This window comes from Theropithecus gelada, chromosome 11, assembly GCF_003255815.1.
Source record: "Theropithecus gelada isolate Dixy chromosome 11, Tgel_1.0, whole genome shotgun sequence".
NCBI classification, from domain to species: Eukaryota; Metazoa; Chordata; class Mammalia; order Primates; family Cercopithecidae; genus Theropithecus; species Theropithecus gelada.
This window is the reverse complement of record NC_037679.1, coordinates 64,985,064-65,012,530: the sequence shown is the minus strand read 5'-3', so window position 1 is coordinate 65,012,530 and position 27,467 is coordinate 64,985,064.

Here is a 27,467-nt window from a genome sequence, read left to right as displayed (position 1 = left end):
CTACATAACAAATCTGCATGTTCTGCACATGTATCTCAGAAGATAAAGTTAAATCAATTTTTAAAATCTCCTTTAATACTCATAACAACTATAGATACTATTATTTTTTCCACTTTGACATGAGAAAATTGCTTCTAAGAGAGGTTGAGTAATATACTTCAAGCCATGGAAGTATAAGAAGCATAAGATCTGGCATTCAAACAGAGCCCTGATTCCAAAGACCCAGCATTATACAACAATTTCCTGCCCCATTCTTTCCCACACTCAATATCTTGAGTGGTCCAGGGCCCTGTGGGATTTGCCGTGCCTGCTTTGTCAGGGTAGGCATCTAGCCCTACCTGTATTCAATGCCCGGGGACCCCACCCCACCTCCTCAGAGCTGTAACTGACTCTTTAGATTTCATGTGCCTGTGTTTGCCAAGACAGATGTGAAACCTTCAGTTGGGCAGATTAGCATCTCAGACTCAAATCTGGCCCCACATCTCGCCTCAGACACGTCCAACTCCCAGGCTGCTCCCAGTGCTAAGGTGGGACCGGCAGGGAGCCAGACAGAAGCACAATGTTCTCTGCCCATCAGGCATTGTCTGACACCTGCGTGGGATTACAGGGTGAGCCTCCAGGCTCCAAGGGACACTCCCTCAGCATGGAATGACAATGAATTCAGCGAATTGCATTTCTGAGAGCTATGAGGATCTGTGCGCTAAAGGGGATGCCAATGGAGAAGTTAGCCAAAGTCCCCAAAGTTAAACACACAGGCTTTGACAGCTGCAAGGCCCCGGCTCACCCCAGCACCTCCTCTGGAGCCTTTTGTTTGGGGCCAGCCCTCTTTCTTTTCATAGATTCTTGCAGGGGGTTTTCAAGATGATGATACAAATAATGCTGACAGGCAATATATCTTTTCTTTTTTTTTTTTTTTTGAGACAGTCTCACTCCGTCGCCCAGGCTGGGGTGCAGTGGCTGGATCTCGGCTCACTGCAAGCTCCGCCTCTCGGGTTCACGCCATTCTCCTGCCTCAGCCTCCCGAGTAGCTGGGACTACAGGCGCCCGCCACCTCACCCGGCTAATTTGTTGTATTTTTTAGTAGAGACGGGGTTTCACTGTGTTAGCCAGGATGGTCTCGACCTCCTGACCTTGTGATCCGCCCGTCTCGGCCTCCCAAAGTGCTGGGATTACAGGCTTGAGCCACCACGCCCGGCCCAGACAATATTTCTTGAGCCTTTACTAGCACTGTGCTAAACATTTGATATAAACATGTTACACTTAATATAGCAAGCCTCGGAAGAAGAAGATGCCATTTTTATCTTTCTTACAAACGAGGAAACTGAGAGGCAGGAAAGAATCGTCCATGCTTATATAGCTTGGGGGTTGTGGGGTGGAGTTCCAGCCCAAATTTCTCTAACTATCTACTAGCATTGGCTCAAGTTCCCAGTGAGCAGTTAATTATGGCAGTAGCTTGGCCTAAGAGAGGGAGCACAGGCTTCAATGTTACCTAGATTGGGATTCAAATCCCAGCCCCACCACATCCCAGCTGAGTTCCTGGGCAAGTTAGCTCAGCCTCCTTGAGCCTCAGTTCCTGAGCTGTGAAATAAAAATGACAACAGTAACCTCCAAGAGTTGTGAAGGTTACTGAGAGAATGTAGGGCATATGGTCGGTGCTGAGCACGTAAATGTAGCTATAAGTATTACATTTTCCTAAGGGCAACTTATCTGTGTGATCTAGTACTTGTGTATTCTGTTGCTAATCCATTCATTCACTCACTGATTTATTCATCATGCATTTACTGAGCACCTATTACATTCTAGAGATTGCTGAGGATGTGTCCTGTTTGCTGACCAGGACTTTGAGTTAGGATTGCGTAAGTCCACACATATCAGAAACCCAACTACAGTGGTTTTACCAAAGAGGAAGTTATTGTTCAACCATGGTCAGAAGTTTGGAGTCAGGGAGTTTGAAGCCGGGTGTAGTGCCTCCATGATTCCCATCTGAGCCCCAGCCACCTTTATCTCTCTGCTGCTCCAGCTTTGATGAAGAGCCTTTCATTCTCATGGTCACCTGTGGCAATCAGATGCGCTGTTCCACTTCCAATTCTTTGGCCACACTCCAGGAAGAGAGAAGAAAGGAACCAGGAAAGAAGACATACTTATTTATGTCAGAAGAAAGAAACATTCTGAGATATCTCCAACATACTCCTGCTTATGTATCGCTGGCCCGAATTATATCACACGGTCATCTCTAGCTGCCATCAACAACATCGAGGTTCTTTTGGTAAAGAAAAAGGAGAGCATAGTTGTTGCAAATAGTACAGCGCCAGCCCAGATTCTGTTGACTAATAAGTGTCTTTAAAGCAAGCCTTGGCAATTTGCCAAGCATTGTTGGTACTTTCACTTCAGTTACTGGGTTTAATCTCCCTAGATTCTCACAACAACCACATGAAGGAGGTAGGTACTCCCCTCCCCACGCTCCATTTCTCATGCTTCTCATTCCCACTGGCGGCAGGTTCTCTGGGAAACCCAGGGCTTTGGCCTTGGCCTCGTGCGTGTTACAGGGCAGGCAGGTGAGGCTAGCCCAGTCTCCTTCCTTCATTTCCCCTCTCAGCTGTGCAAGTGCAGGCTGCTAGGGGAGGAGACGAGGTAGGGCATGAAGGAACACAGTGGGGTACATGGTTGGCAAAGGCGTGAAGGTCCTTGCAGATAATGGCTGAGGTCATAGGCTTTGGGGCTTGAATCCTGGCTCTGTCATGATTCCTGTGATCTTGGCAAGTTGGCGACCTCGAAAATACAGATAATGGGAGTGACAATTTAAATAAATTAACACATGAAAAGATCCCAGCATAAAGTGAGCATATGAGCAATTATTATATCAGGGAGCATAGATTATATCCTAAATATAATGTTGTAAAGTGGAGTTGGTAAACTACAATCAAAGGGCCAGATCTGACCTGCAATCTGTATTTGTAAATAAATATTTATTTGAACACATTCATGCCTATTCTTTTACATGTTGTCTGTGGCTGCTTTTGTACTATCATGGCAGAGTTGAATAGTCATGACAGAGATTATATACTCTGCAAAACCTACAATATTTATTATCTTATTTACAAAAGAAATTTTTGGAATCCTGTCATACTGGAACACACAATGTTAGTTTAACTTTAAAAATCAAAGAGACTGAGAGTCAAAATTCAGTTTTTCTGCTTATCACTTATGAGAGCGTGGGCCAGTGACCTAGCCTTTTCAAAGATCATATTCTTCAACTGCAAAATCGGGAATAATAATGTATTCTTTTAAGGGATGTCATAGGGATTAAGTATAATAGAGTTGGATCACCTGGTCCTCAGGAGGTACTCAATAAATAGAGCCTATTCTTTTCATTATTGTGGAGGTATTTTAAAGCAGAGTTTGGAGTGATCAGATGTGCATTTTAGAAAAAAAAAAAAAAAGAAAACCTTGAAAGCTGTGTTTGTGTGCTAGGGCTACTGTAACAAAGCACCATGAACTGGTGGCTTAAACCACAGAGTCCTGGCCTCAGAGTCCCGGAGGCCAGAAGTCTGAGATCAAGGTGTTGTCAGAGTTGGTTTCTTCTGAGGGCTGTGAATCTATTCCATGCCTCTCCTGTAACTTTTGGTACTTTTATGGTAATCTTTGGCTTTCTTTGGCTCGTAGGCAAATCACCCAATCTTAACTTTCATGTTCACACAGATTCTTCCTTTGTGCATGTCTATCTATGTCCAAACAACCCCTTTGCATAAGGATTCAGTCATACTGGATTAGGATCCACCCTAATGACCTCAGCTTAACTTGATCACCTGCAAAAAGTCTGATTTCCAAGTAAGGTCACATTCAAAGGTACTAGGGGTTAGGACTTCAACATCTTTTGGGGAACACAATTCAACCCCTAATAGAGGCTGTGAGGGACTATCTCAGCATGCACAAAGCTAGTGGTTGGATGACCATAAAGAGGCTTTTTGGATAATTGAGAGGTGGCCAGATGAGAGGAGAGAATGATAGGAAAAGCCTTGGGAATTAGGGTCATGATAGAACTTGGTGACTATGTGTGGAGAAGGAGAAGAGGAAGAGTTAACAATGACACCGAGACTTCTCACTTAGCCAATGTGCGGATGGACGAAGACATTATTGAAATTGGAAGGAGGCACTTGTTTGGAAAGAAACGGTGGGTTTATGAAATGAAAGCATGGTTATGTGGAGGAAATTCCAGTGAAGAGTAGGCAAAAGAAAATAACATTTATGGAACATGTTGTATGCCATGTATCAGCCCTGAGTAATAAATGGTACCTTACTGTCAGGGAGGCATGATTAGGAGCTCTTTGTGGATACAGGGGGTCGCCTAGAGCTAGAGTGAACTGGACTTTGGGAGGCCTGGATGTCAGGAGACTGGTAGGATGTCTTTTGACATCATGTTCCTGAACTTGTCTTTAATAACCATATTTAGGCATTAACCCTACTTCTTTCTCTAGAAATGTCATTCTGCACTTGTCAGGAACTGCCCTCATTCCTGCCCAAACGCTCCCTGTTCTGCCAGGTGATCACACCTGCTGGCATCAGGCCAGCTCCACGTGCTGATGGTTCTTGCCCAGGCAGAAAACATATCGGAAGCTTCCTGGTTAGGGAATACTTTTCTTCTTACATAAAAGTCCAGTCTCTCATTTCTCAGCATCCCTGTCTGTGCCATTGGGATAAAAAATTCCCACTTCACAGAGTAATATTCAGGATGAAATGAGACAATGTAGGCCAAGCCTTAGCATAGAGCAGAGCACATCGTAAGTTATTGAACACACATTTAGCTTCTCTTACTGTTGCTGGTATTCTTGTTGTTTTACCTGGAGCCTTGTGTTTATTCTCTTTTGCTTAGGATTCCTCCTCCACAGTGCTACCAGAATGACCTTCCTTAAAAATCAAGTCTAAGGGACTCTTTCCTTCTGATTGCTCCCCAGTATCTAAAGGTTAAGCTCCAGTGAACGCAGCCTGGAAGTCCTCCTGTCTCCCTAGTCTCACCACCCACCACATACCTCCCAACACCCTCTATTCCATCCCCACGGGATTATCTGGCTCTCCTATGGACACATCAAGGGCTGTCACCTCTCTGTGTCCTCTTCCACTCTCTTCCCGCTGTGTTCTCTACCTGGTAAACTCTTAGTCGTCCTTCAAGACTCAGAACAACCATGGCCCCTCAACCCTCAAGGTCACCTTCAGCTACTGTCAGGCAGAGTGATAGTGTCCACCTTCTAATATCCATAGTTTTTTACTTCTCATTATTGAAATAGTCCTAACCACATGACACTATAATTATCTGGTCAACTAGCAACTGCGCTCACTGGAGCTTAACCTTTAGACACTGAGGAGCAATCAGAAGGAAAGAGCCCCTTAGACTTGATTTTTAAGGAAGGTCATTCTGGTAGCACTGTGGAGGAGGAATCCAAAGCAAAAGAGAATAAACACAAAAGAGCCCTCAGGATTCTTTGAGATTTGTGCAGCTGTACCATCTGTGATATGGTTTGGCTGTGTCGCCACGCAAATCTCATCTTGAATTGTAACTCCCATAATCCCCATGTGTCATGGGATGGACACAATGAGAAATAGCTGAATCATGGGGGTGGGTTTTTCCCTTGCTGTTCTCATGATAGTGAATAAATCTCAGGGGATCTGATGGTTTTATAAAGGGCAGTTGCCCTGCACATGCTCTCTTGCCTGCCACCATGTAAGATGTGCCTTTGCTCCTCCTTTGCCTTCCACCATGATTTTGAGGCCTCCCCAGCTATGTGGAACTGTGAGTCCATTAAACCCCTTTTTCTTTATAAATTATCCGGTCTTAGGTATTTCTTTATTAGCAGTGTGAGAAGGAACTAATACAGGCTGTCATGTCTATTGTGAGCTCTTCCGTTCAGTCTTTTTTTCATTAAGTACTTCATAAAATATGGGTGTAATGGATGGCTCGAACATTCATTCAACCTGCCCTCATGGAGCCCACAATTTAAATTCTAATTACTTTTCCATCTCTCATATGATTCAATAACTAAAATAATTTTCCATTTTTACTTTTGGGAGTTTATATTATCAAAATGATAGTTTCTTCTTTCATTTTCCAATGGTAAATAAAGTTATCTTATAATATTGAATTTATTTTTCCAAGTGACAAATGCCACCCTAGAACTATAGTCTTTTTCTCTTCACTGAAATGTTCTTATTTAAATTTTAACTTTCGGAAATGTAAGTCAAACATATATTCATAAGTTAAAAAGCTAAGTAAGGTTACAAGTCTCTTAATGAATCAAAGCAAACCTTTTCTCCACTCTTTTCTGCTCGAGCCTCTTTCCCTAAATTTTAAAAAATTTTTAGCTGTTTCACCTTATTTTTCTAAGTATTATGTTTACACTGCTGTTCTTGACTGATCTCTTTTGGGTATTATCTGGACCTCCTATTAAGGAAGATGAGGATTTAGTGCTCTTGTCTAAGCCTATGTCTGCATTTGCTCTTACTCCTTTCTCTCAGCATAGTTATGGGAGAGTGCATGCTAACTAAGGAAATAATGTTTTACACTTATGCCAGCCATTAAGCTCAGCTCCAAACCCACCTTCTTATACTCTGCTCTGTGATGCTGTGCTGGGACTCTGCAAATTACGTTTTCTTTCTTATCAGCTGGCTTCGTGGAAGGAGATGGAAAATAGAATGAAGGGAAAAAGGACTTCTTTCTCTTTCTTACTGTTCCTACCAGAATCACACCAGCAGTTGGTTTAAGCCTCCAACTTCCTTTGGCACAGGTATCAGCACCAGCCAAGCGGCAATCTCTTCTCCTAGCTCCTTGGAGGTCTTCTTCAGAAGATCTCTTGCTTCTGTAAGTCCAAATTCTTGTTGACTTAGTTGTCCAGCACTATTTACTAAAAAGTCTATTTTTGCGCCAGCAATTTGAGAGCCCACGTTTATCATATACTCAATTTCCATAGGTACTTGGGTCTATTTCTTGGTTTTCAGTTTTATTCAGTTGGTCTATTTGGCAATTCATGTGTTAGTACTACATTGTTTTACTTATACTTCAATGTCTGATGGGGTTAGTTACCCTTGAAGCATTCCTTCTTTACTATTTCCCCAACTGTTTTTCCATGTGAACTTTTCTAGTCCTACGTGTATGGACAATTCTGTTAAGGTGAGTAGCAAAGAATTACAATCTCTGGAGTCATTTCTCTATATCACTACCACAAGTGGCACACAATAAAAGCTCTTTTTGATGAAAGCTACTCATCAATGGGTTTACATGGCTGGGGAATCCAGGTTGGCCTATCCCACTCTGCAGTGCCTATGGTAAACAACTCACAACTGCAGCAATAGCTTCAGCAAAATGTGACTTTGAACTACAAATTACAGCCATTAGACAAGGACAGGGCTTAGGATTTTAAATGGCTACTGGAATATGAAAGCAAACAGGGTAAACCCTTAGCTAAAACATCACATTCAGGTTCAGAAAGCAAGTTACTTAGCAGGACAACTTATTATTCCCCCCAAATAAGTCACACAGTGGATGAAAACCTAATAATGCTAGTAAAATTAAAATGAATAAAATGATAGAACAAACTGTAGGAGGAGAAATGGAAAAGTTTGCACTTTGAAGTTGATTAGTCAACATATTGATGACATGGCAGGTGATGATGATGAGGTTTGTGTAATTAGCTGAAAAATAATCGCTTCTCTATTTCGTCTGATGGATCAACGAATTTCATCAATAAATGCCATGATGTGGCATTTGGTATTTGTACGATTTGTAAATGATGGTATTATTAAAGAAACCTTTTCTGCTGCCAAAAAAATTTGCCCAAAACAAGTAAAAGCCATCTATAGTGAGTGTCTTATCTTTTTATCTAGAGACACAGAGTCTGTTTTTGAGGAACTGTGTATTGCTGGTGGCTCTTTGGTGGTTGGCTCCATGAAAAGTTTAACCTCTCTTTTAAGGAAAAAAAAAAAGATTAAAAAAAAAAAAAAAAACCCTGCCACTATCACAACATACTCCTTTTTTCAGAGAGATGCTAATGGCAAAAACTCTTGGAGATTATATGTATCCAGATAATGGTACAAAAATGGTTAGTTTAAAAAGCAAAGACCAATATACTCAAGAATGTTTAAAACATTATGGAAGCCTGAACAAAGATCACGTACAGTCTCCTGCTACATAAAGAAATTTAGTGGCTTAGAAGAGGGAGGGTTATCAACAGGTAGTAAAGCTGACAGGTGAACTGAAGGGGGTACTCTCAAGAAAATAGCAAGAATTGCTGAGACTTTTGAAGGTGAAGAATGACTGCAGAGATTAGCCTACCTAGAAGACATTTTTCATCATGTGCACCAGGGAAACAAGTCCATGCAAAGGATTAGAAAGAATGTTTTGACTTCAAGTGACAAGTTTCTTGGAAAAAATGATGTTGCAAAAGGAAATCTTGACATATTTTTATTGCTGCTTGGGCTTGGGAGAGAGGAAGGATATCTACAAGCCTCAAGTCTTATTATAAACCACCTAGAAGATCTGCAATACCAAAGTGAAGAATATTTTCCCTCCCTTTTGACACACATGTATGATAGAGTGAGGGATCCCCTTTCTCCATCTTCTGCTCTTCCTGAGAACTGGACTGTGAGAGAAGAGGAAGAATTTGGTGAGGCACAGTCAGATTGTACACTGGAGATAAGGTTTACTCATCTGCTCCTCCTCAAGTTCTGGGTTCTGTGAAGAAGAGTATCTTGCCTTCCAAAGATACTCTTGCAAGAAAAGCAAGGACATTTTTGCCACAGTTTTCAGCTTCCTACATGCGTGACTAAGCTTTTCCTTGTTTAACATGCACCAGGAACAAGGACAGAACTTCTCTCACTTAAGATGGAAATAAAATCTGTATGTGCTTATTTCAAGTTTGACCAAGAATTGAATAACTGTGCTGGAAAAAAAAAAGCACAAATCTCACATTAAAAAGGTAAATGTTAGTTTTTATGTCAGAATAACATTGTTAATACACACCCAAGCCTATATGAAATCAGGAAACTAACACATGCCTGTAATTATTTTGAAACAGCCAGGCCTAAAGTTAAGCCTGATTATGTTAATAAGAAAAAAAATTTTTTTTAAGAATTATATAAATTGTCCTAGGCCATAGTTTTATTCACATGGCTTTAGTTTGTGAATTCAATAGCTTTACTATTCAACAAAGTGTCAATACATTTTCAGGTTGTAAATAACATGTCACAATATAATTTGCAACCTTTATTTATATTAAATATATCAAGCTACCTTTAGAGAAGTTAAATTCCATTTTGTCTTAAGCCAATTATTTAACAGAAATGTATTGCATTTTCTTGAGGAATTTCAAAGATGTATAGAAAGGAAACAATGAGTAATTTCAAAACATGTAAGCTAAGTGTAATTGCTTATTTTGCTCTGTAAAGTTTGGCTTAAAACAGGTTTTAAATAAGGGGTAAAAACCTACTCTTGCACAGGCTATGTATTACATAACATACATCTCTTGCATAGTAGATATTTAAGACTTTAGTCCTAGTTAAATAAGTTTTTTTAAAAAATTAAATAGAAAGGTTAAAATAAAAGGCATGTGGGTGATGAAAGTTTATTCTACCTGCATACTTGGCCTGCATTAGGGTTGATATTCTTTATAGTGAGTGGGAAACCACAGAAAAAGATTAGGCTAATTGGTAAGCAAAATAGAGTGACAGATGATATTCTCTGCTCAAAAGAGCATTGACAAATTATTACTGGACTATGGTATCTACAAGTTACTGGTTATACTAATATACCAGGAGCTGTAGATACAATATTTAGGTCACTTGAGACCTTAAGATTATTTCAAGGGTTGGAAAGGTTAGTCTAGAGATTCTCTGGGTTCAGTTTCACTGGAGACCCACTTATCTTCTCCTGGATCCAGTGTTTCCAAGTGATGTGGGGGACTATGGTGTCGAGGCTCCAATTATGTAGATGCTCCACCAGCCCCCTGTTTTCAGACTAGGCTCACCTCCCACCTCCTGCGGTATCCGCTGCTCCACTTCCTGAGATATTCCAAGGCTGTCAGTCATGAATTAGCTTACTTCCCATTGGCTGCTGCCTCTGCCATGGCTTGGCCTTCCATAATTCAGTCTGGGTGGGCAGCCCTGGGAGAGAACCACTAAATTGGGTGATGCACTATGATTCAGTTATTTCTCATGCATTCTCAGACAGTGCTGGTCTTCAGCTCGCCCCACTCTTCCCATTCCCTCTTCTCAGACTTTGCGCTTTCTCAGCTTCCTGAGTCCATACCAGCCCCTCATCTCCCCTAGTCCCCAACCAACCCAGTCAGTGCCCTGTTATTTATTTATGGAGTGGCTCATCTTATTTGAGGATGATCCAGGTTCCTTCCATCTCTGAATCCTTATTTGCCAGTTGTCCTGTTACAAGCCCTGGGTAAGTTATATGAATAGACAGTGACTCACAGCACCACACGATAATATAACCACCAGAGCCACTTAAGAGGGATGATATGAATGCACTGATTCCAGGTGGTCTGGGTCATATAATCAGGACAGCTACCTGTAGGTGGTGGTGATGCTGATAGGGGATCTAGTCTATTATTTTCTGGTCCCTTTGTAGAGTCTATTTATTTAAGCTTCTCATGTCTCTGTGAAGTGGGTATTTTCTATTTTGCATATGAGAAAAAGGATCTCTGAAGTGTTAGCTGACTGGCATCAGGCCACAGCTGACTTGCATCAGCCAAGGCTGGAAGGGAAGTCTCTCTGATGCCCAAGCCCATGTTTTCCCACTATCTGTTGCCTCAACTTTGACATTTTCTGAGCAGCTTCAAGCAGGAAGAAGGAGATTTCTTTGCCCACCTGACCATTGTATTTTTACTTAGAGTTTTTGAACATTGTTGGCAATCTCTATTTCCAAATGTACTTAGTCGAATCCTCCCTTTATAGATGCTCATTGCTCACAGAGGAATTGGCTGCAGTTTTGTTCACCTCTGCCAACCTCTTCCCTGTTGCCCCAGTAAGAAAGAACTGCCAGTGTTTGTACCATGCATGGACCTAATTAGTAGCTTTAATCTACCAGTACATAGAGTGCCTTCCCTTTCCTGTTCCCGAGATTTCCAAATATGCCTGCAGCGTGGTTACCTGTGATGCCTGGTGGTGCTACCACTAAGGTGGGTTCCAACTTATGCTCCTCATCAGCTCATGTGCCCATGTCTCATGGCACTTGGTTCTAGCTGGGATGTTTTTGTTCCTTGAGGAGTCCAGGTGTCCTGTTTTTTACTCTCTGGGCCATGTGATTCCAGTGTGTTTATCTCAAATAATGTGTTCTGTTGAAAAAGGGAAAGAGCTAACATTAACTGGTTGGAATTCTGAAGCCTAACATTGTACTAGCTGTTTTACATGCATTATCTCATTTAATCTTTACAGCAATCCAAGAGAGAGACAGTATTAAAGTCATTTACTGATTCATCAATAAACAGCATTGAAAATAGAGTATGTCCCAGAGTATGTTCCATTTGTGTTAGGTTGTCAAGTGCTGTGGGTACAGGCTAAATAAGGGACAGTTTATGCCCTCATGGAACATGTAGTTCAAGGAAATTACAAATATTAAAACAAATAACTGTAGGTACTGTGGACGTTTTGATGCAAACAACATGATCAGTGTTATCACTGCAGTGACTACAGGCTCTATTACAATCCCCACAACTCCTCAGGCGTGGTTTCCCAGTTATTCCTCATGACATCCTTTTGAGGTCTACAGTATCAAAATCCTATTTTCTGTTGAGGCAACTGAGGCTTAGAGAGTTAAGTAACTTGTCCAAGATCCCATTAACAGAAATTATTTGGGGATTAAAGAAGAAATTATGTGTAAGTATGGCAAGCAATGTAGCATAATGGTTATGAACAGGAAGACCCAGACTGCATGGGTTCAAATGTAAGCTGTGCTAGTTACTAGCTGCTTCATCTAGGAACAATTGTTTAACTCTTTGTGTCTCAATGGTCCCAGTCTGTGAAATGGGAATAATAGTAGTGCCTCCTCATAGTTATTATTCCCATGTTACAGGTGAGAACACTGAAGAAGAAATATTAAGTCACAGGTTCATGGTCAGTGGCCAACCTGAGGCTCAACCCAAGTCTACGTACCTGCAAAGTTAATGCTCTTACTATCTTCCTCTAGAAGAAGTTTGATTATTTTCCAGGCCATCAGAACACCAAGTTGATTCCTGGACTCCCTTACAATGGTGTCAAACAGAGTAAAATGCCAAAGTACCTCTTGAAAGATGTCACCGGGCCTCCACCATTTGATATCTGGCCCTGTACACATTTACAAAGCAACATTTATGGGAATCTTCACTCAAGAGAAATGTGCTTAAATGTAAGTGCTGTTGTGTAAATATGAATTGGCAAGTGGATGAGGAAGGAAAAAACTGAAGCTGAATAGGACTTCAAGACAGAGAAGACCTCTGGGACTGACTGCATGCATGACTGCATGTGTCTGGTTGAGGTGGGGTCATCTCATTTGTGGAGAGAGCTTCTCTTTGAGATAAAAGGGATCTCTTCCTGCCAGAGATGAAAGAATGAAATGGTTTTATGCAAATGGTCCCCACTGAGAAGTGCCAGATCTCCATTAAAGGTGTCTGTCTTGTGTAACTGGTATTCAGAGCTTGCCTTGCCAAGACCATTTGTTCTCTGAGGATGTCTATAGACAATAAGGCTGGTGTTTCTTCTGGGACACGTACACACACACACACACACACACACACACACACACATTTTGGCTGTGCTAGAGCTTTCAGCTGCCAACATATTCCCTGCTTGGGCTCCAGCAACAGCTGATAACCCCTATTAACATCTTGCTGCAGATGCTGGCAGCCTCACAGTTCAGTCCCTACCTCAGGGCAGATTGCTGCAGAGCAGTTCCTCCCCCTTTCTTCCCCCACCACAACCCTATTAGGACCAAACATGTTTTTCCTTTTACCTCAGACATGCTCCTTCTTGTCTGGCCTCTTGTTTTTCTCCTGTACAGATTTATGAGGAGAATTCATGGAAACCCCCTGAGCCTCAGCTAGTCCTAGGGACAAGGCTAGCTTCTAGGAGGCATCTCATGGTCTGCATTCCAGTCCAACCCCTGATCCTTTGGATCATGGAAGCTCATACGCACATGTATGAGTGTAAACTCATTGCACATATCTTTTCTAACTAGTCACGAAGTTTGGGTGTGTCTTCCTCTTGGAAATCTCTTCAAACTATCCATTTCACTTCCATCGGCACTACCTGCATATAGACCACCACAGTATTCTTGAACTTCTTCAGTAAAACTCCTAAACTTTCTGTCTGGTCTCCCTGCCTTCCCTCTTTCCCCACTGGAATCCACTCCCCCAAGTGAGCTTTCTAAAATGCAAATCTGATTTCGTGAGTCTCTTGCTTCAAGCCTTTAAATGCTTTCCTGGTATCTCCAAGACCGAGGATAAGTTCTGGCTCATGGTGGATGCTCAATGGAAGTTTTTGGAGTTAAGTAGAGTTGAATCTTCATTTTAAGCCAATGGAATATTCATTCTGAGAACTCGTTAAGAATGGCTTTGTCTGGAGGACTTCATTCCTCTTCTAGTTTGCACCTTCATACTCATCTGAAGTCCTTTATCTTATGTTAGGTGATTCTTTTACATATAATTTTGTGTTCAGTGATGCTGGGGGTCTTCTGGAAAATTTTATCTTATACTCCAATAAGAAATGGAATGTTAGAACTAGGAAGGACCTTTGAAGCTATGCTTTTGGATTCAATAGGCTCAATAATGTGTTTGGGTTCCTGACCATTTGATGGAAGGGTACAGATTTAAAAGGTATAAATGTCTACCCCAACTTCCACCAACATGAAGCCAAATCTCAACAAAGTGCACAGTCTCCCACCCACAAATGAGCATTCATGAAAACGTAAAGAACAATTTTGATTTTAAGTTCTTGAGATAGCTTCCTCACAAGGCATCTTGGAGATCAACCAGGATGACATTTAAGAGATAGGGAAACTGAGGCATGGAGAAAGGAAGTGAGTGTTCTTAGGTCACAAAGACAGTGAATGGCAGAACCAGGATTAGTATCCTCATCTCCTGGTTCACAAAGTGTGAGCACACAGTCTCCTAAATTGCCCCTGTGGAGGAGAATCTGTACCTAGGATAATCAAATGCCACAGACCACATCCATGAAACCAGCAAAGCAGGTGATTTCAGTCAAGAATTTTCCCACTTCCCTATAGGATAGCATCACTTATAATCAGTATCTAAAGTTAACAATGTAGAAGAGTCAAGGAAAATTAGGCACTAGCATGAATGAAGCACCATTCTGGGTTATAATACATACATTATCTCAAGTATTATTATCACATTTTTTACAGACGAGGGACTGAAACACTAAAAAAAAAAAAAAGTCATTTGCTTAGGTCTACTGTTCGCATTGGATTTGAACCCAGATCTCATTGATTCAAAAGTGGCAAGTTCTTTTCTTTTCATCAATATATTTTTTCCAAATACCATAAAGACCACAAAAACTATAACAAATTAGAGGAATTTAAGAGCAATAAAGACAATGCTTAAATATCCATCAACATACTTACAAATTGCTCTGTTAAAGCACCTCATTAACAGTGCTCTTGATATGCAGGGATAAAGATAATTTATCCAGTTTTCTACTTGATATAAATCACACTGTTAGGCTCCAGTGCAGAAAGAGAGTGCAGTAAGCCTTAGCTCAAAAAGTGATTCTTTCAAAAGAAGGAAGTACAGGTAGACAGAATACAATGTAAGTCCCAATTCATGAAGGAAGCATTGATAGCAGGGGACTTGTTGGGGAGTGTATTACTCTCTTTCCTTTGTGGACCTCAGATCAGAAAGGTTATCTTCATTGGCTCATGTAACGCTTGTCATTCCACTACTGTTTCATTCATTTTTGTCTACATTCTTTGCTTTCATCTATTGTGTATCTTTTGTTTGTATGTATTATTATATAATTTTTTATTTGCATGCATTTTTTTGCTTGATTTTTAAATTTGATTTTATTTTAGATTAGTTCTAGGTTTACAAAATTTTATGATAGTTATAGATTTACAGAAAAATTGCAAAGGTAGTATAGAGAGTTCCCATATATTCCACATTAATCCTTGTTTCTCTATTATTAACCTTTTACATTATCTTAGAACATGTGTTACAATTAATGAGCCAATATTGATACGTTATTACTAACTAAAACCTATTATTAGGATTTCCTTTATTTTTACCTAATATTCTTTTTCTGTTCCAGGATCTCATTCAGGATACCATAACTAAGTAGAAACTTACTTTCCTCAGGCTCCACTTGTCTGTGACAAGTTTCTCAGACTTTCTTTGCTTTTGATGACCTTGACAGCTTTGAAGAGTATTGGTCAGATACTTTATAGAAGGTGCCTCAATTGTAACTGGTCTGATGTTTTTGTCATGATTAAAGTAATGTGTTTTGGGGAGGTAAAGTACCCCTCTCATCACATCATATCAAGGATACCTACTGTTGACATGACTGATTGCTATTAATGTTAATTTTAACCACCTTGCTGAGACAGTGTTTCTCAGCCTTCTCCACTTTTCCCCCTTTCCTTGCTGTATTCTTGGGAAGGAAGTCACTATGCACAACCTCCACTTTTGAAGTGGTGATACTCTGAGGGCAGAGCATCTATATAAATTATTTGGAATTCTAGATGAACTTCTACTCTTCATTTATTTTTTCAATAGCTTATGAACTCACAAACATTTATTTTTGAACTCTTTTATTTGGCTTCTGTGTCCTTTTGACAAATCCTTGTCACTGTGGATTTTGTTGTTTTGAGCACCTCCTTACCTTCTGGCACTAAAAGACACTCTAGGCTCATCTTGTATACTTCATCCTTCAGTCCTAGAATAAGCCTTTTCGCCAAAAGTTACTAGTTGCTTTTCTGGGGGAAATAATATTAGAACTCAAGATCTGGGTCCTAGATATGCTCATTGCTATGTGGATGTTATTGCTTCTGTGCCTCTTAGCTGACAGAGTAAGAAAAAATATATGCATATACCAACCTGTGTATTTACGCAACCTATAAATATTTCTACATGTAACACAATCTGTGTCTATATTAAGCTAAACATGAGTTAATACTGATGTCTTCAACTGTAGTCCATTGCCACATTCTAGGCTACTCCCCTTGCTTATCTGTGTTCTCTGACTCCAATAGTGAGAAACCTGGCTCCCGCCATCTGCCATCCATTTGCTTAACTGTTAAGTTCTAGTGTAATATATAATGGTTTCAAAATTAGTAATCTGTAACCCCATGGAAAACTATTTTATTAACTAGAATACAGTGTCCATGTAGAGTTCATTTTGCCTTTAGCCTTATAGACTCCACTCATTTTCAAACTCACTTTGGCCAGATCTAATTCTTCTCATTCCCCTTCAATGAGGTTGTTTCATACATTTGTAATACATTTAGATTCCTTTGTCACATTTTGCATTCCATTCCAACTTCCTCAATAATTAAAACAAAATTATACATTAAGGTTTACTCTATGTGCTATAAAGTTCTATGGATTTTGATAAATGCATAGTGCCATGTTTCTACCATTAGAGCATCATATAGGGTAGATTCACCACCCTAAAGAACTCTGTGCTTCACTTAGTCAACCTTTCTCCACTCCTGAGCCTCTGGCAACCACTTACTGATTTACTGTTTCTATAGTTTTGCATTTTACAGAATGTGAGATAAGAGAATCATATGGTCTATAGCCGTTTCAGACTAACTACTTTCATGTAGAAATATGTAGTTCAGATTTATTAATGTCTTTGTGTGACTTGATAACTCATTCCTTTTTATTGTTCAACATTATTTCATTATATAGATGCACCATAGTTTATCCATTCACCTATTGGAGTACACCTTAGTTGATTCCAGTTTTTGGTGGTTATAATTAATGTCCCTATATGTATTCATATACATATCTTTGTGTGGATGTATGTTTTCATATCTGTTGGGTAAATACCTAAAAGTATGCCTGGTGGATCTTATGGTAAGATTATGTTTAGCATTGTACAGTCACTCCAATAAACGGTGTTGAGAAAACTGGATATCTATATGCAGAAGAATGAACTTAGACCCTTGTCTCATACCATATAAAAAATCTACTCAAAATAAGATTAAATACTTAAATGCACGACCTGAAACTGTAAAACTGCTATAATAAAACATAGATTAAAAACTTCTTGATGTTGGTTTTGGCCAAGATATTTTAGCTATGACTCCAAAAGCATAGACAACAAAAGCAAAACTAGACAAATAGGATGATACCTAACTAAAAAGCTTATGCACCACAATCAATCAACAGAGTGAAGAGACAACCTACAGAATGGGAGGAAATATTTGCAAATCATACATGTGATAAGAGGTTCAAATCCAAAATATATAAGAACTCAAACAACTTAGTAGCAAGAAAACAACTGATTTAAAAAATGGGCAAAGATCTGAAAAGACACTTCTCAAAAGAGGACATACAAATGGATAACAGGTATATAAAAATGTTCGTTATAATTAATCATCAGGGAAATATAAATTAGAACTTACACTTGTTAGGATGACTATTATCAAAAAGACAAGAATCAACAAGTGTTGCTGAGGAATATGGAGAAAAGGGAACTCTTATACACTCTTGGTGGGAATGTAAATTAGTGTAGCCATTATGGAAAACACTGTGGAAGTTCCTCAAAAAATTAAAAATAGAACCACCATTTAATCCATCAATTCCACTTCTGGGTGTATATTCAAAGAAATGAAATCAGTGTGTTGAAGAGATATCCGCACTCCCACGTCCATTGCAGCATTCCTTATAATAGCCAAGGTAGTGAATCAACCTAAGTGTCTATCAACAGACGAATGGATAAAGCAAATGTGGTATCTATGCACAATAGAATATTATCGAGCCTAAAAAACAAGGAAATTGTGTCATGGATGAACCTAGAGCATGTTAAGTAAAATAAGCCAGGCACAGAAATAGAAATACTGCATTGTCTTATGTGTGGAACCAAAAAAAGTCAAATTTAGAGAGTAGAATGGTGGTTACCAAGGTCGGAGGTGAAGGGATTAGGGAGATGTTGGTCAAAGGAAACAAAATTTCAGTTAGACAGGAGGAATAAATTCAGGAGACCTATTCTGCAATCCAGTGATTATAGTTAATGACAATGTATTGTATATTTGGAAATATGAAAAGAGTAGGTTTAAAATGTTCTCACCACAAAAATAATAAGTACGTGAGATAATGGATATGTTAATTAGCTTGATTTAGTCATTCCACAGTATATACATGTATGAAAACATTATGCTATACACTGTGAATATATACAACTTTATTTTTCAATTAAAAAATTCAATCTAAAATTTAAACAAATTTATTTTTCAATTTAAAAAAAACCCTCCAAACTGTCTTTCAAAGTACTACTTTGAATTCCCACCAATAGAATGTGAATTCCTGTTGCTCTCTGTTGTCACCAGTAGTTAGTATTGTCAATTTTTTGTTTTTTGGATTTAAGTCATTTTAATGGGTGTGTAGTGGTATCTCATTGTTCTTTTGTGCACACATTTTTTTATTTTTGTAAAAGACTTGTTGTATGTCTCACTTTGTTTCTTTTCCTCATTAGACACTGTGTTTTTAGGATAAATTACATTGCTGTATGTATACTGAGTCCATTGCTTCTTACTGCTGCATATTATTTCAGCTCCTAAGGGTAGGTAGTGGTGGGAGAATTTAGTCTTCAACAACAGCATCATTCCTCTAAATTACGTGAAAAAAAAAATCCCTGTAATCTAAGCAAAATCAAGGTAATATTTACACAAATGTGGTTTCAAAACAAGTTTCGCAAACTCCTATTCCAATTAGATGATGATAGTGGTGATATATCTGGGTGTGTGTGAATGAATGTCTTGATCAGATGTGAGATATATTTGCCTTATTTACTACCACTTCCTTCTCCCATGACATGGGCCAGTCAGTAACAGCATTTACAAAAGTACATTGGGATGATTCTGAATTCAGAGTTCCAAGTGGCCACTACCAATTACTGAAGCTGTCTTGGAGAAAGAAACCTGTCTTTGGACTAGATAAAGTTATTTTCAGCTCCAAACATTCTATGTTCTATGGGTAGCCCAATCTGGCTGGAAAGTTGGGTTCATGTGGGGGGTTGGTAGTAGACAAGACAGGAAAAGGTAAGAGGGAGGAATATTATATATTAAACAGCTGCCAGTTATAGAGTGTCTACATATTGCATGGTGCCAGGCAACCTACATACATTCTCATAGGATGCACGCAAAGTCCTATAGGACCGTGGCTTAGTCTCATTTTCAGATGAGATAGCAAAGGCCCATGGAGATCAAGTCACTTTCCCAAGAAGACTCAGCAGGAAATGGCATCCTGAGATTAGAACTGAGGTCTGTCTGACTCCAAAGTTGATAATATTCTCACTATATCATGGGTCCTCTCACATGGGTCTTCAGTAACAACCAAAATGCCAGGAGGCATTTCAGGAAATGCCAGGAGAGATGTAAAGAGGAGTGTTAAGTGACAAATGAGTGAGGTTGGGCGCCTAATTAAGAGTCTATTGCAGAAGTCTGAGCATGAGATGAAAAGTCTACATTTGGGTAACAGTGGGACTGGAGAGTGAACAACTGGCATTGCCAAGTGTGAGTCAGGGTGTCCTACAATCAAGGTTTGGAAGCGTATTGAAAGAGATGTCTTCAAGGAAACACAGTAGAGATTGTTTCTGAAGAGTTTGGACAACATAAGCCTGAGGCAGCAAACATATGCTATTGAAAAATAGATGTCTTTCTTTCGGAACTAATGTTAATGTTGGATTTATTTCCCTTATAATTTGCCTATTGACTGAAGAGAAATTACCTACGATGATGGCTGGAGCCTTTCTGTTGATGCAGCGGTAGAAGCATGTAGATAGTTGGATGGAAGGAACAAAGCTTATTGTGTGCTGTTGAATTTATTGTGCCCAGCTTTGAATCACTGAAGCACATAACTCTGACAATAATGTAATGCGCTTGAAGCATTTGTTTATTGCTCTTTATCTTCTGGAATGCTAAACAAATCATAGGGACTTATTTGCAGTGTTGAATGTAACTTGAAGTAAGTTTTTTTTACCTCGTGGTCTTGGCCCAGGCTGTTTAAATTGGACCAGTTTCATTATTGACTTTCTTCCCTTCTTTATACATTGTTCCATTAATTTCCCCAAAGTCATTTTTCTTGATGTCCTGCCTTTGTAAGCTGTGTTGGAGTGGAGGAAGGGTGAATGAGCTGCTGACATATTAAGTACTGACTGCTCCTGGGCTGTTTGAGTTTGTGTTTTGGCTGGTCCATTAGCAAATTTGTTCTTTCATTACTAGATCAATATTTTCCTCATTTTCCCTCCAGGTTGTAGGCATCAGAATTAGTCTCTGGGCCATTGGACATGTCCATTGATTATATGAAGTTGTACTAAGGAATCATTCATACATTCATATGTGCATTCACTCCAGAAATCTTTTGGACAACAAACTATGTAGCATTGCTATGCTATCAAATACCAATCCCATGAGGATTTTTTTAAAGGATTTTCCAAATGAGTTTGGGGCACCTGTCTTAGAGGGTCACAACACACCTGAGCCTATTGTAGGATTTGAGTAATCTCACAGTAAAGACATACCTTTATATTTCTTTAAAGCATTCCCCAAAGTTTGACCATGTGTATTAGTCAGCTTTTTGCTACAGTAACAAATAACCCTCCAAACTCTTAGTTTAGAACAACATATGTATTTTTTCTTACTCATAGGTCTGTTTATCAGGGGTGGATTGTGCAAGGTTCTACTTGGCTCAGCTGTAGTCTGCTGTATTCTGGGGGTCTTCTCATTGTGAGTCCAGGTTGAAGGAAAAGCCCCTAACTGGAATATGCTGTGCTCATGTCAGATGCTAGGAATATGAGAGAGCTTGAGCTAAACCTCACATACCCATTTAAAGCTTTTGCTCAGATGTTGCAAATGACACATTTGTCCAGATCCATTGGCCAAAGCATGTCACCTGGCCAAGCCCAGAGTTAACGAGGTGAGGATAAATACTCCTCCCAAATGATGCATGGCCGAGTCACATGAATATGAGTAAGAAGGTTTTATACTCTTACTGGAGGGAATACATATTTGGGAACAGAACTTTTTTTTCCAATAGCTTTAGGTCTGATTTCCTAGAAGCAGAGACTAAAATAGGGATTCCAATCAGGTGACTTACTGAGGGACAGCTCACAAGAGAAACCTATAAAGGAGAAAGGGGAAAACGATAGGACAGGATAAAAGATAAAAGCAAATATGTGGTTTCACCTGAAATCTAGCCTCAGTCTTGTCCCATGGGGAGCTGGAGTATGAATGGCATCACAATGTTGTCCTTTCTTGAGGCAAGGGATTGGGCTTCCGCATGCCCACACCAACCAGTTTTTGGCTTTAAGCCACCTCGCAGGGGGTGAGAGGTGAGGTGGCTTCTTTTATTTATGGAAAATTCTCTGGCGAAGGACACAGCTGAGAGTTCTTAGTAGCCAACAGTTACTGCAGCTGGAAATGGGTGTGCTAGCCTGATAAAAGGGGTCTGGGCAGGGTACCAACGGTGTATACCATAATACATCCCTGCACTGTTCAAATCTTCATGATTTCCACATGACTTTATCCAAGCACAGCTTCTCCAGTATTCTGTTTGGTCACAATTTGGGGAATATTCACAAGAGGGATAATGGAGGCAAAAGAAAGTGATAATTAATACTCATAAACTCCTTCCTCTACCACTCAATATAAACTTCCCTCCTCTTCCATTGTCACTTTGTTAGTTTAGATGGGTTGCTTATTGGGATGACCACGCTCCTCATCTCTGAGCCGTCTCAGTGTACAATTAACTTGCTATTATCAGGACAAGATTTCTTTACTATTAACAGTTAAAACTGATCATGGGAGTATCAAAGGACTTGCCCAGTGGATCATATGAGCACAAAACATATTTCTCTCTACTTCCATTCTGTGGCAGCCACCCTTGTCTTCTCATTATGATCAGAATCACTTACTTCTGCTAGTATGGTAACTACTTTCTAGGCCTGCTGGTCTACTGACATGAGGATCCTGAAGTTCCCAGGCGGTAGCCATAGATCTAAGTTTAATGAAAGTTTTACCGTGTCCCCCAGGGGAACTAGAACCTCCAGGTCTGAAGAGCCTAGAGTAGAAGGAATGGGAAGGACAAATTCCCAGGTTGGTTACTGCAAGTGATAGCAAAGGGAGCCACTCTTATTCTGCCTCATATTTCTAGGACCTATGTATTTAACTACCAAGGACACTGTACAATATAATGGCTGTTGGTCTAAGTTGCATACCAGCTGAAGAGTAGAGCTTCATATTTTCTTTTTTTCTTTTGAGATGGAGTTTCGCTCTTGTTGCCCAGGTTGGAGTGCAGTGGTGCTATTTCGGCTCACTGCAACGTCTCCCTCCTGGATTCAAGCGATTCTCCTGCCTCAGCCTCCCAAGTAGCTGGGACTACAGGCACATGCCACCACGCCTGACTAATTTTGTATTTTTAGTAGAGACAGGATTTCTCCATATTGGTCAGGCTGGTCTCGAATTCGTGACCTCTGGTGATCTGCCCGCCTCGGCCTCCCAAAATGCTGGGATTACAGACATGAGCCACCGCTCCTGGCCATCATATTTTCAACTTTGTCTTTAAGAGTTTGTTTCACAGCTTTACAAGGTCAGTAATTTTTGCAATGTGTGGTACGTGGTAGAATTAGTGGATCCCATGGCTATATGCCCAGTATCACACCTCTTTTGCTGTGAAAAAGACCTTTGGTCTGAAGCAATGTTAAAATGGGATCCCAAGTCAGTTATATTAGATAATCTTTGAGTCCTTGCATAGTAATGTTGTCTAACATCACTGTTGTTTGTTTTTTGAGCTGGCTTTGCTGGCTTTGTTTGGCAGGCAAGGCAAACTCATACCTAGAATATGTGTCAATCTCAGTCAGGATGAATGGTTGCCCTTTTGGTAGATGGATTATGATGTAATCATTTTACCACTAAGTAGTTGCTTGATTTCCTCCAAGGATGGTGATATGTCTAAGTCTTAGTGTTGATATCTGTGCAAAGGTTCTCTATCACATGCATGAGTGTGATGAGACAGAACACACACAATAGTCGGGCAAAAGCAGATTTATGACTCCAAGACAGGCAGCAAGGATAAACAGAAGTCTAGGAGCCACCATGAGCTGGTCCAGCAAGGAACAGAAGAGCTTCCCAGGGTAGATGGAGTCTGAGCTGCATATTCCCCATGTAGCACCACAACTGAGGGATCCTGAAAGCATTCTGCTATGAGTTTTATACCCTGGGTGCCCCTGGGACCACTGAGCACAAGTGTTGCAGAACATCCTATTCAAGGAGGAATGAGGATATAGCCTTGGCTGTTCCAGACAGTTCCTCCATATTCCAGGACATTGCATTCACGGTACATTCTACAGGTTATTTTGAGAATTACAGGTGGGAGAGGGGAGAGCTGATTGGCCATGCCATCAGTGACTCATCCTCCTATACTCTTTTGCTGGCAGCTTGGACATTCAGCATGGTGATAGCTATATCAACCTTTGTGAGAACCCTATGAACCTTCGTTCAGCCTATGCTGTTGAACCCTTGCATAGCCTTCATCTCTGTCACTAAGATTACTCTTAACATGTGCCTATCTCTGCAGTGTCTGAGGAAAGAGGCTGGCTCACATCTACTAGCTGAGTCATTCTGTCCACTTATTTGTTAGAGCCTCTTTAATGGTGGAAGTTCTCTGATACACACTGTGATACAAAGACCCTCACAGTTTATGCCCACTCCCATAGGCACATCCTAATATACCTTCTGTAGACTTCCTTGTCCCCAGCCTTACAATCTTTCTGTTTCCAGGCACCTGACCCCATAGCTAGGACATTTGCTGCTAGGCATGAGTGAGTGTATATCCTAATTTGGGACTACTTCTCTCTATACACAAAATGAATGATAAAATAAATGAATTCACCTCACACCATTGCCTTTCAGCGTCATCCCTAATTGGGGCTGTAGTGCAGGAATAGAAATTTGTTATTGCATCAATATACTGAGATGATCTTCATAAACCCAGCTTGGGTTTTCTTTTAACCTCTTGTATTAGATGGTTTATAGAGAACTTCCATGAGGCCAGAAGTGTGAGCTAAGGGGGAAGCACCAGGGTCATAATGGCTGGAACACCTGTTTTGCAGTTTACTTCTGCCCTCTGGACTTGCTTTAGTCCAGCATTAAATGTACCACTTCCATCTTAATGATGGATAGTGCCTGGGTCTACTTGACCTTATGAATTGGTAGATTTGACAGCACCACGCTCATAACAAGTAATTTTGACCACATGGTCACTTGATATCTGAGGGTCCAAGGCTCAGTCTTTATCGGGGCCCAGTATTGTGCCAGGAACTACTTTTGAGTGGTGCAGAGTACTCTGCTGCATAGCCTTGCTCCATAACTCGGCAATTTGTGCTGTAGTTTTTCTATTGGGCCTTGCTGGAGACGCTTTATGACCTCTTTATGTACCAAGATACTTTTAGTGTCAGGGAGTTTATTGATCGTATGGCCAAATCATCAGGCCTGTTTGTATTAAAGCCTGAATCTGCTGCAGAGACTTTTCTTGAAGCACATCATCCAATAAAATGTCAGAGTAATATTCACAAGAATGGACTATGCTACCTTTAAAACCCAAAGAAACGAATCAAGTGTTGTGATTTTTCCTTAGTGGTAGATAGTGCAAGGTACAATAAATTGTCTTTTACTTTGAGAGGATGTCACAGTATGCTTCAAAACACTGGATTCCTGAAAATATTACTAGTGTTTCATAGGCTTTATTTCTTATTTTCTGGACTGCATGCATCTTACTAAGGCACTCAGAGCACTTGCCATTTCTTGTCCATTACATACAATTAACATGATGTTATCAATACATTGAACCAAAATGATATTCTGCAGAAGTCCAGATGGTTCACAGTATATTGTGACAGAGTTTAAAAGATTAATAATCTCTGGAGGAAGGCCATGGAAGTACATTATTAAAGTCATGGAAGTATTCCATGTAAATAAGAACCACTTCAGAATCTCCTTGATGAGTGTGGAAAAGCATGCATTTGCTAGCTCAGTAGTCATAAACTATGCCAGAAATTATATTAATTTGATGTAGCAAGGATACCACATCTGGCACGGCAGCTGTGACTGGGACTATTACTTGGTTAAGTTCATGGTAGTCTAATGTTATGTATCATAATTCATTCAGTTTTTCCAAGAGCCAGTCTGATGAATTAAATGGAGACATGCCATTGCCTCCTGTATGCAACAGAGTTTTTGATGGGTTCAGCTGAAGTCTAGTCTCAACTGAATGCCATGGAGAGTCCTAGGGAGTAAATGATGCTACAGTTTTCCCATCTGGAAGAAAGTGGGGCAAGCTTTATGTCAACGTAAGACACTTGATATCTGAGGGTCCAAGGCTCAGTCTTTATCGGGGCCCAGTATTGTGCCAGGAATACTTTTGAGTGGTGCAGAGTACTCTGCTGCATAGCCTTGCACTTTCTTCCAGATGGGAAAACTGTAGCATCATTTACTAAGTGGCCCTTTGGGAAGGGGGACAAAATTTCTCTGAAATCCTTGAAAAATCAGACTCCTGTAGGCTAAGGACAAGTTTTGAAAAAAGCAAAGCTGTGAGTTGTTAGTAACCACCAGTCTAAGCAGCTCGGGGATAATGCACTGGCCCGGGAAAGGATTTCCGGGTGGGGCATCAAACAGCACCTACAACAAGCAATAACCTTTATTGATATCATATGGAACTAGGGTTCCCTGAAACATATTTTACAAAACATGCCATATTGCAGGCACTAGAGTGAAAATAGGGATGTAGACAAATAACTGTAACACAATTAGCCGCACCCAACGTTTATTTAAGGTGACAGGTGCTATGCTAGGTATAGGGTGACCAACCATCTTGGTTTGCCCAGGACTGAGGGGATTTATTGGATGTAGAAGTTTTGAAACTCTCAATTTCAAACTATGACAGTCCAGGCAAATCTGGATGAATTAGTTGCTCTAACAGGGTGCTGTGAATATTAAGGGAAGTAACAGCGTTGTCTGTGGCAAGAATCATAAAATCTGCTACATTCAACAAATGAAGTGTCAGGGATTTCTAGAAGGGATGGCTGCTAACTTTCTTTTGGAGAAGAAATAAGGAGGAGGAATCATCGTGCTGACATGTGCTTTCCTAAAAACAGCAAGCTGTACCTTTTCTACTGAGCACAGAGAGCTTCTTCTCCTGCGATCTCTTCCTCCTGCTTGGTACCGGCCCCAGCTCCTGCTCCAGCAAATATGACCATCCTCCAAAAGAAATGAAGGCTACAAAAATGCTCACGTCTTATTAAACCTGCTCTTTGATTTCTTTTGGGATGGAAGGACTCTTCTGAATTGCATCATGTACATTGTAGATAGTGCTCACCTTCCTTTCCTCATTCATTCAAATAATGAACACCTACTGTTGAGCAAGAGGCATCTGTTGCCCATTATCAGAAGCAGAATTTCAACAATTTCTGTTCACTGTATCTTGGTGTCTGAATTGCCAAGGAAAACAATGCAGATAAGCACTGCAAGGAACAACATTTTACTTGCACAGAGAAGAGACAGAGCATGATCTGCCTTAATACTGGGCATTGGTTCTCCACGGCCAGTGGGTCCCTCCTAACCACTGCTGCAGGGCAGTTGGCCTACAGGCACCCAGGCACCTTTTTTTGTGCTGCAGCAGAAGGACTCTTTCCTCTCCCTACAGGGAACAGAGGTAGCAGTGGGGTTGAGCAGGTGTCATATGGTGCACACATTTAAGCAGAACAAAGGAGTGCACATTGAGTTTTAACCAAGGAAAGATATTTCCACACAAGGTGATAAGTTCAGCACAGGCTGTGAGGACTCTGTAACTCTTGGTAAGAGAGTGTTACAGGTCTCAGGCCCATTCTTGCATGGTTTAGTAGGGGTTCAGAGGCTGCATGCACAAGACAGCCTTTCTTAATACCTGCTAAGTGCCAGACACTGTTCCAGCTAGTGGAGACACAACAGGGAACATAGCATACAATCATCTTGCAACTTACATTCTAGTTATAGAGATCGTGTGTGTGTGTGTGTGTGTGTGCTTATGATTATGACACATGGTGATAAGTGCTATGGTAAAAAGCAGGAAGACAGATTAGGAGGCCAGTGGATCAATCTAGGTAAGATACGATGATGAGTCGGACAGGGCAATGGTAGTAAATATGGTAAGAAGTACTTGGGTTCTGGATATATTTTGAAAATGGAGCCAACATGATTAACTGATAGGTTGAATGAGGTATGAAAAAGA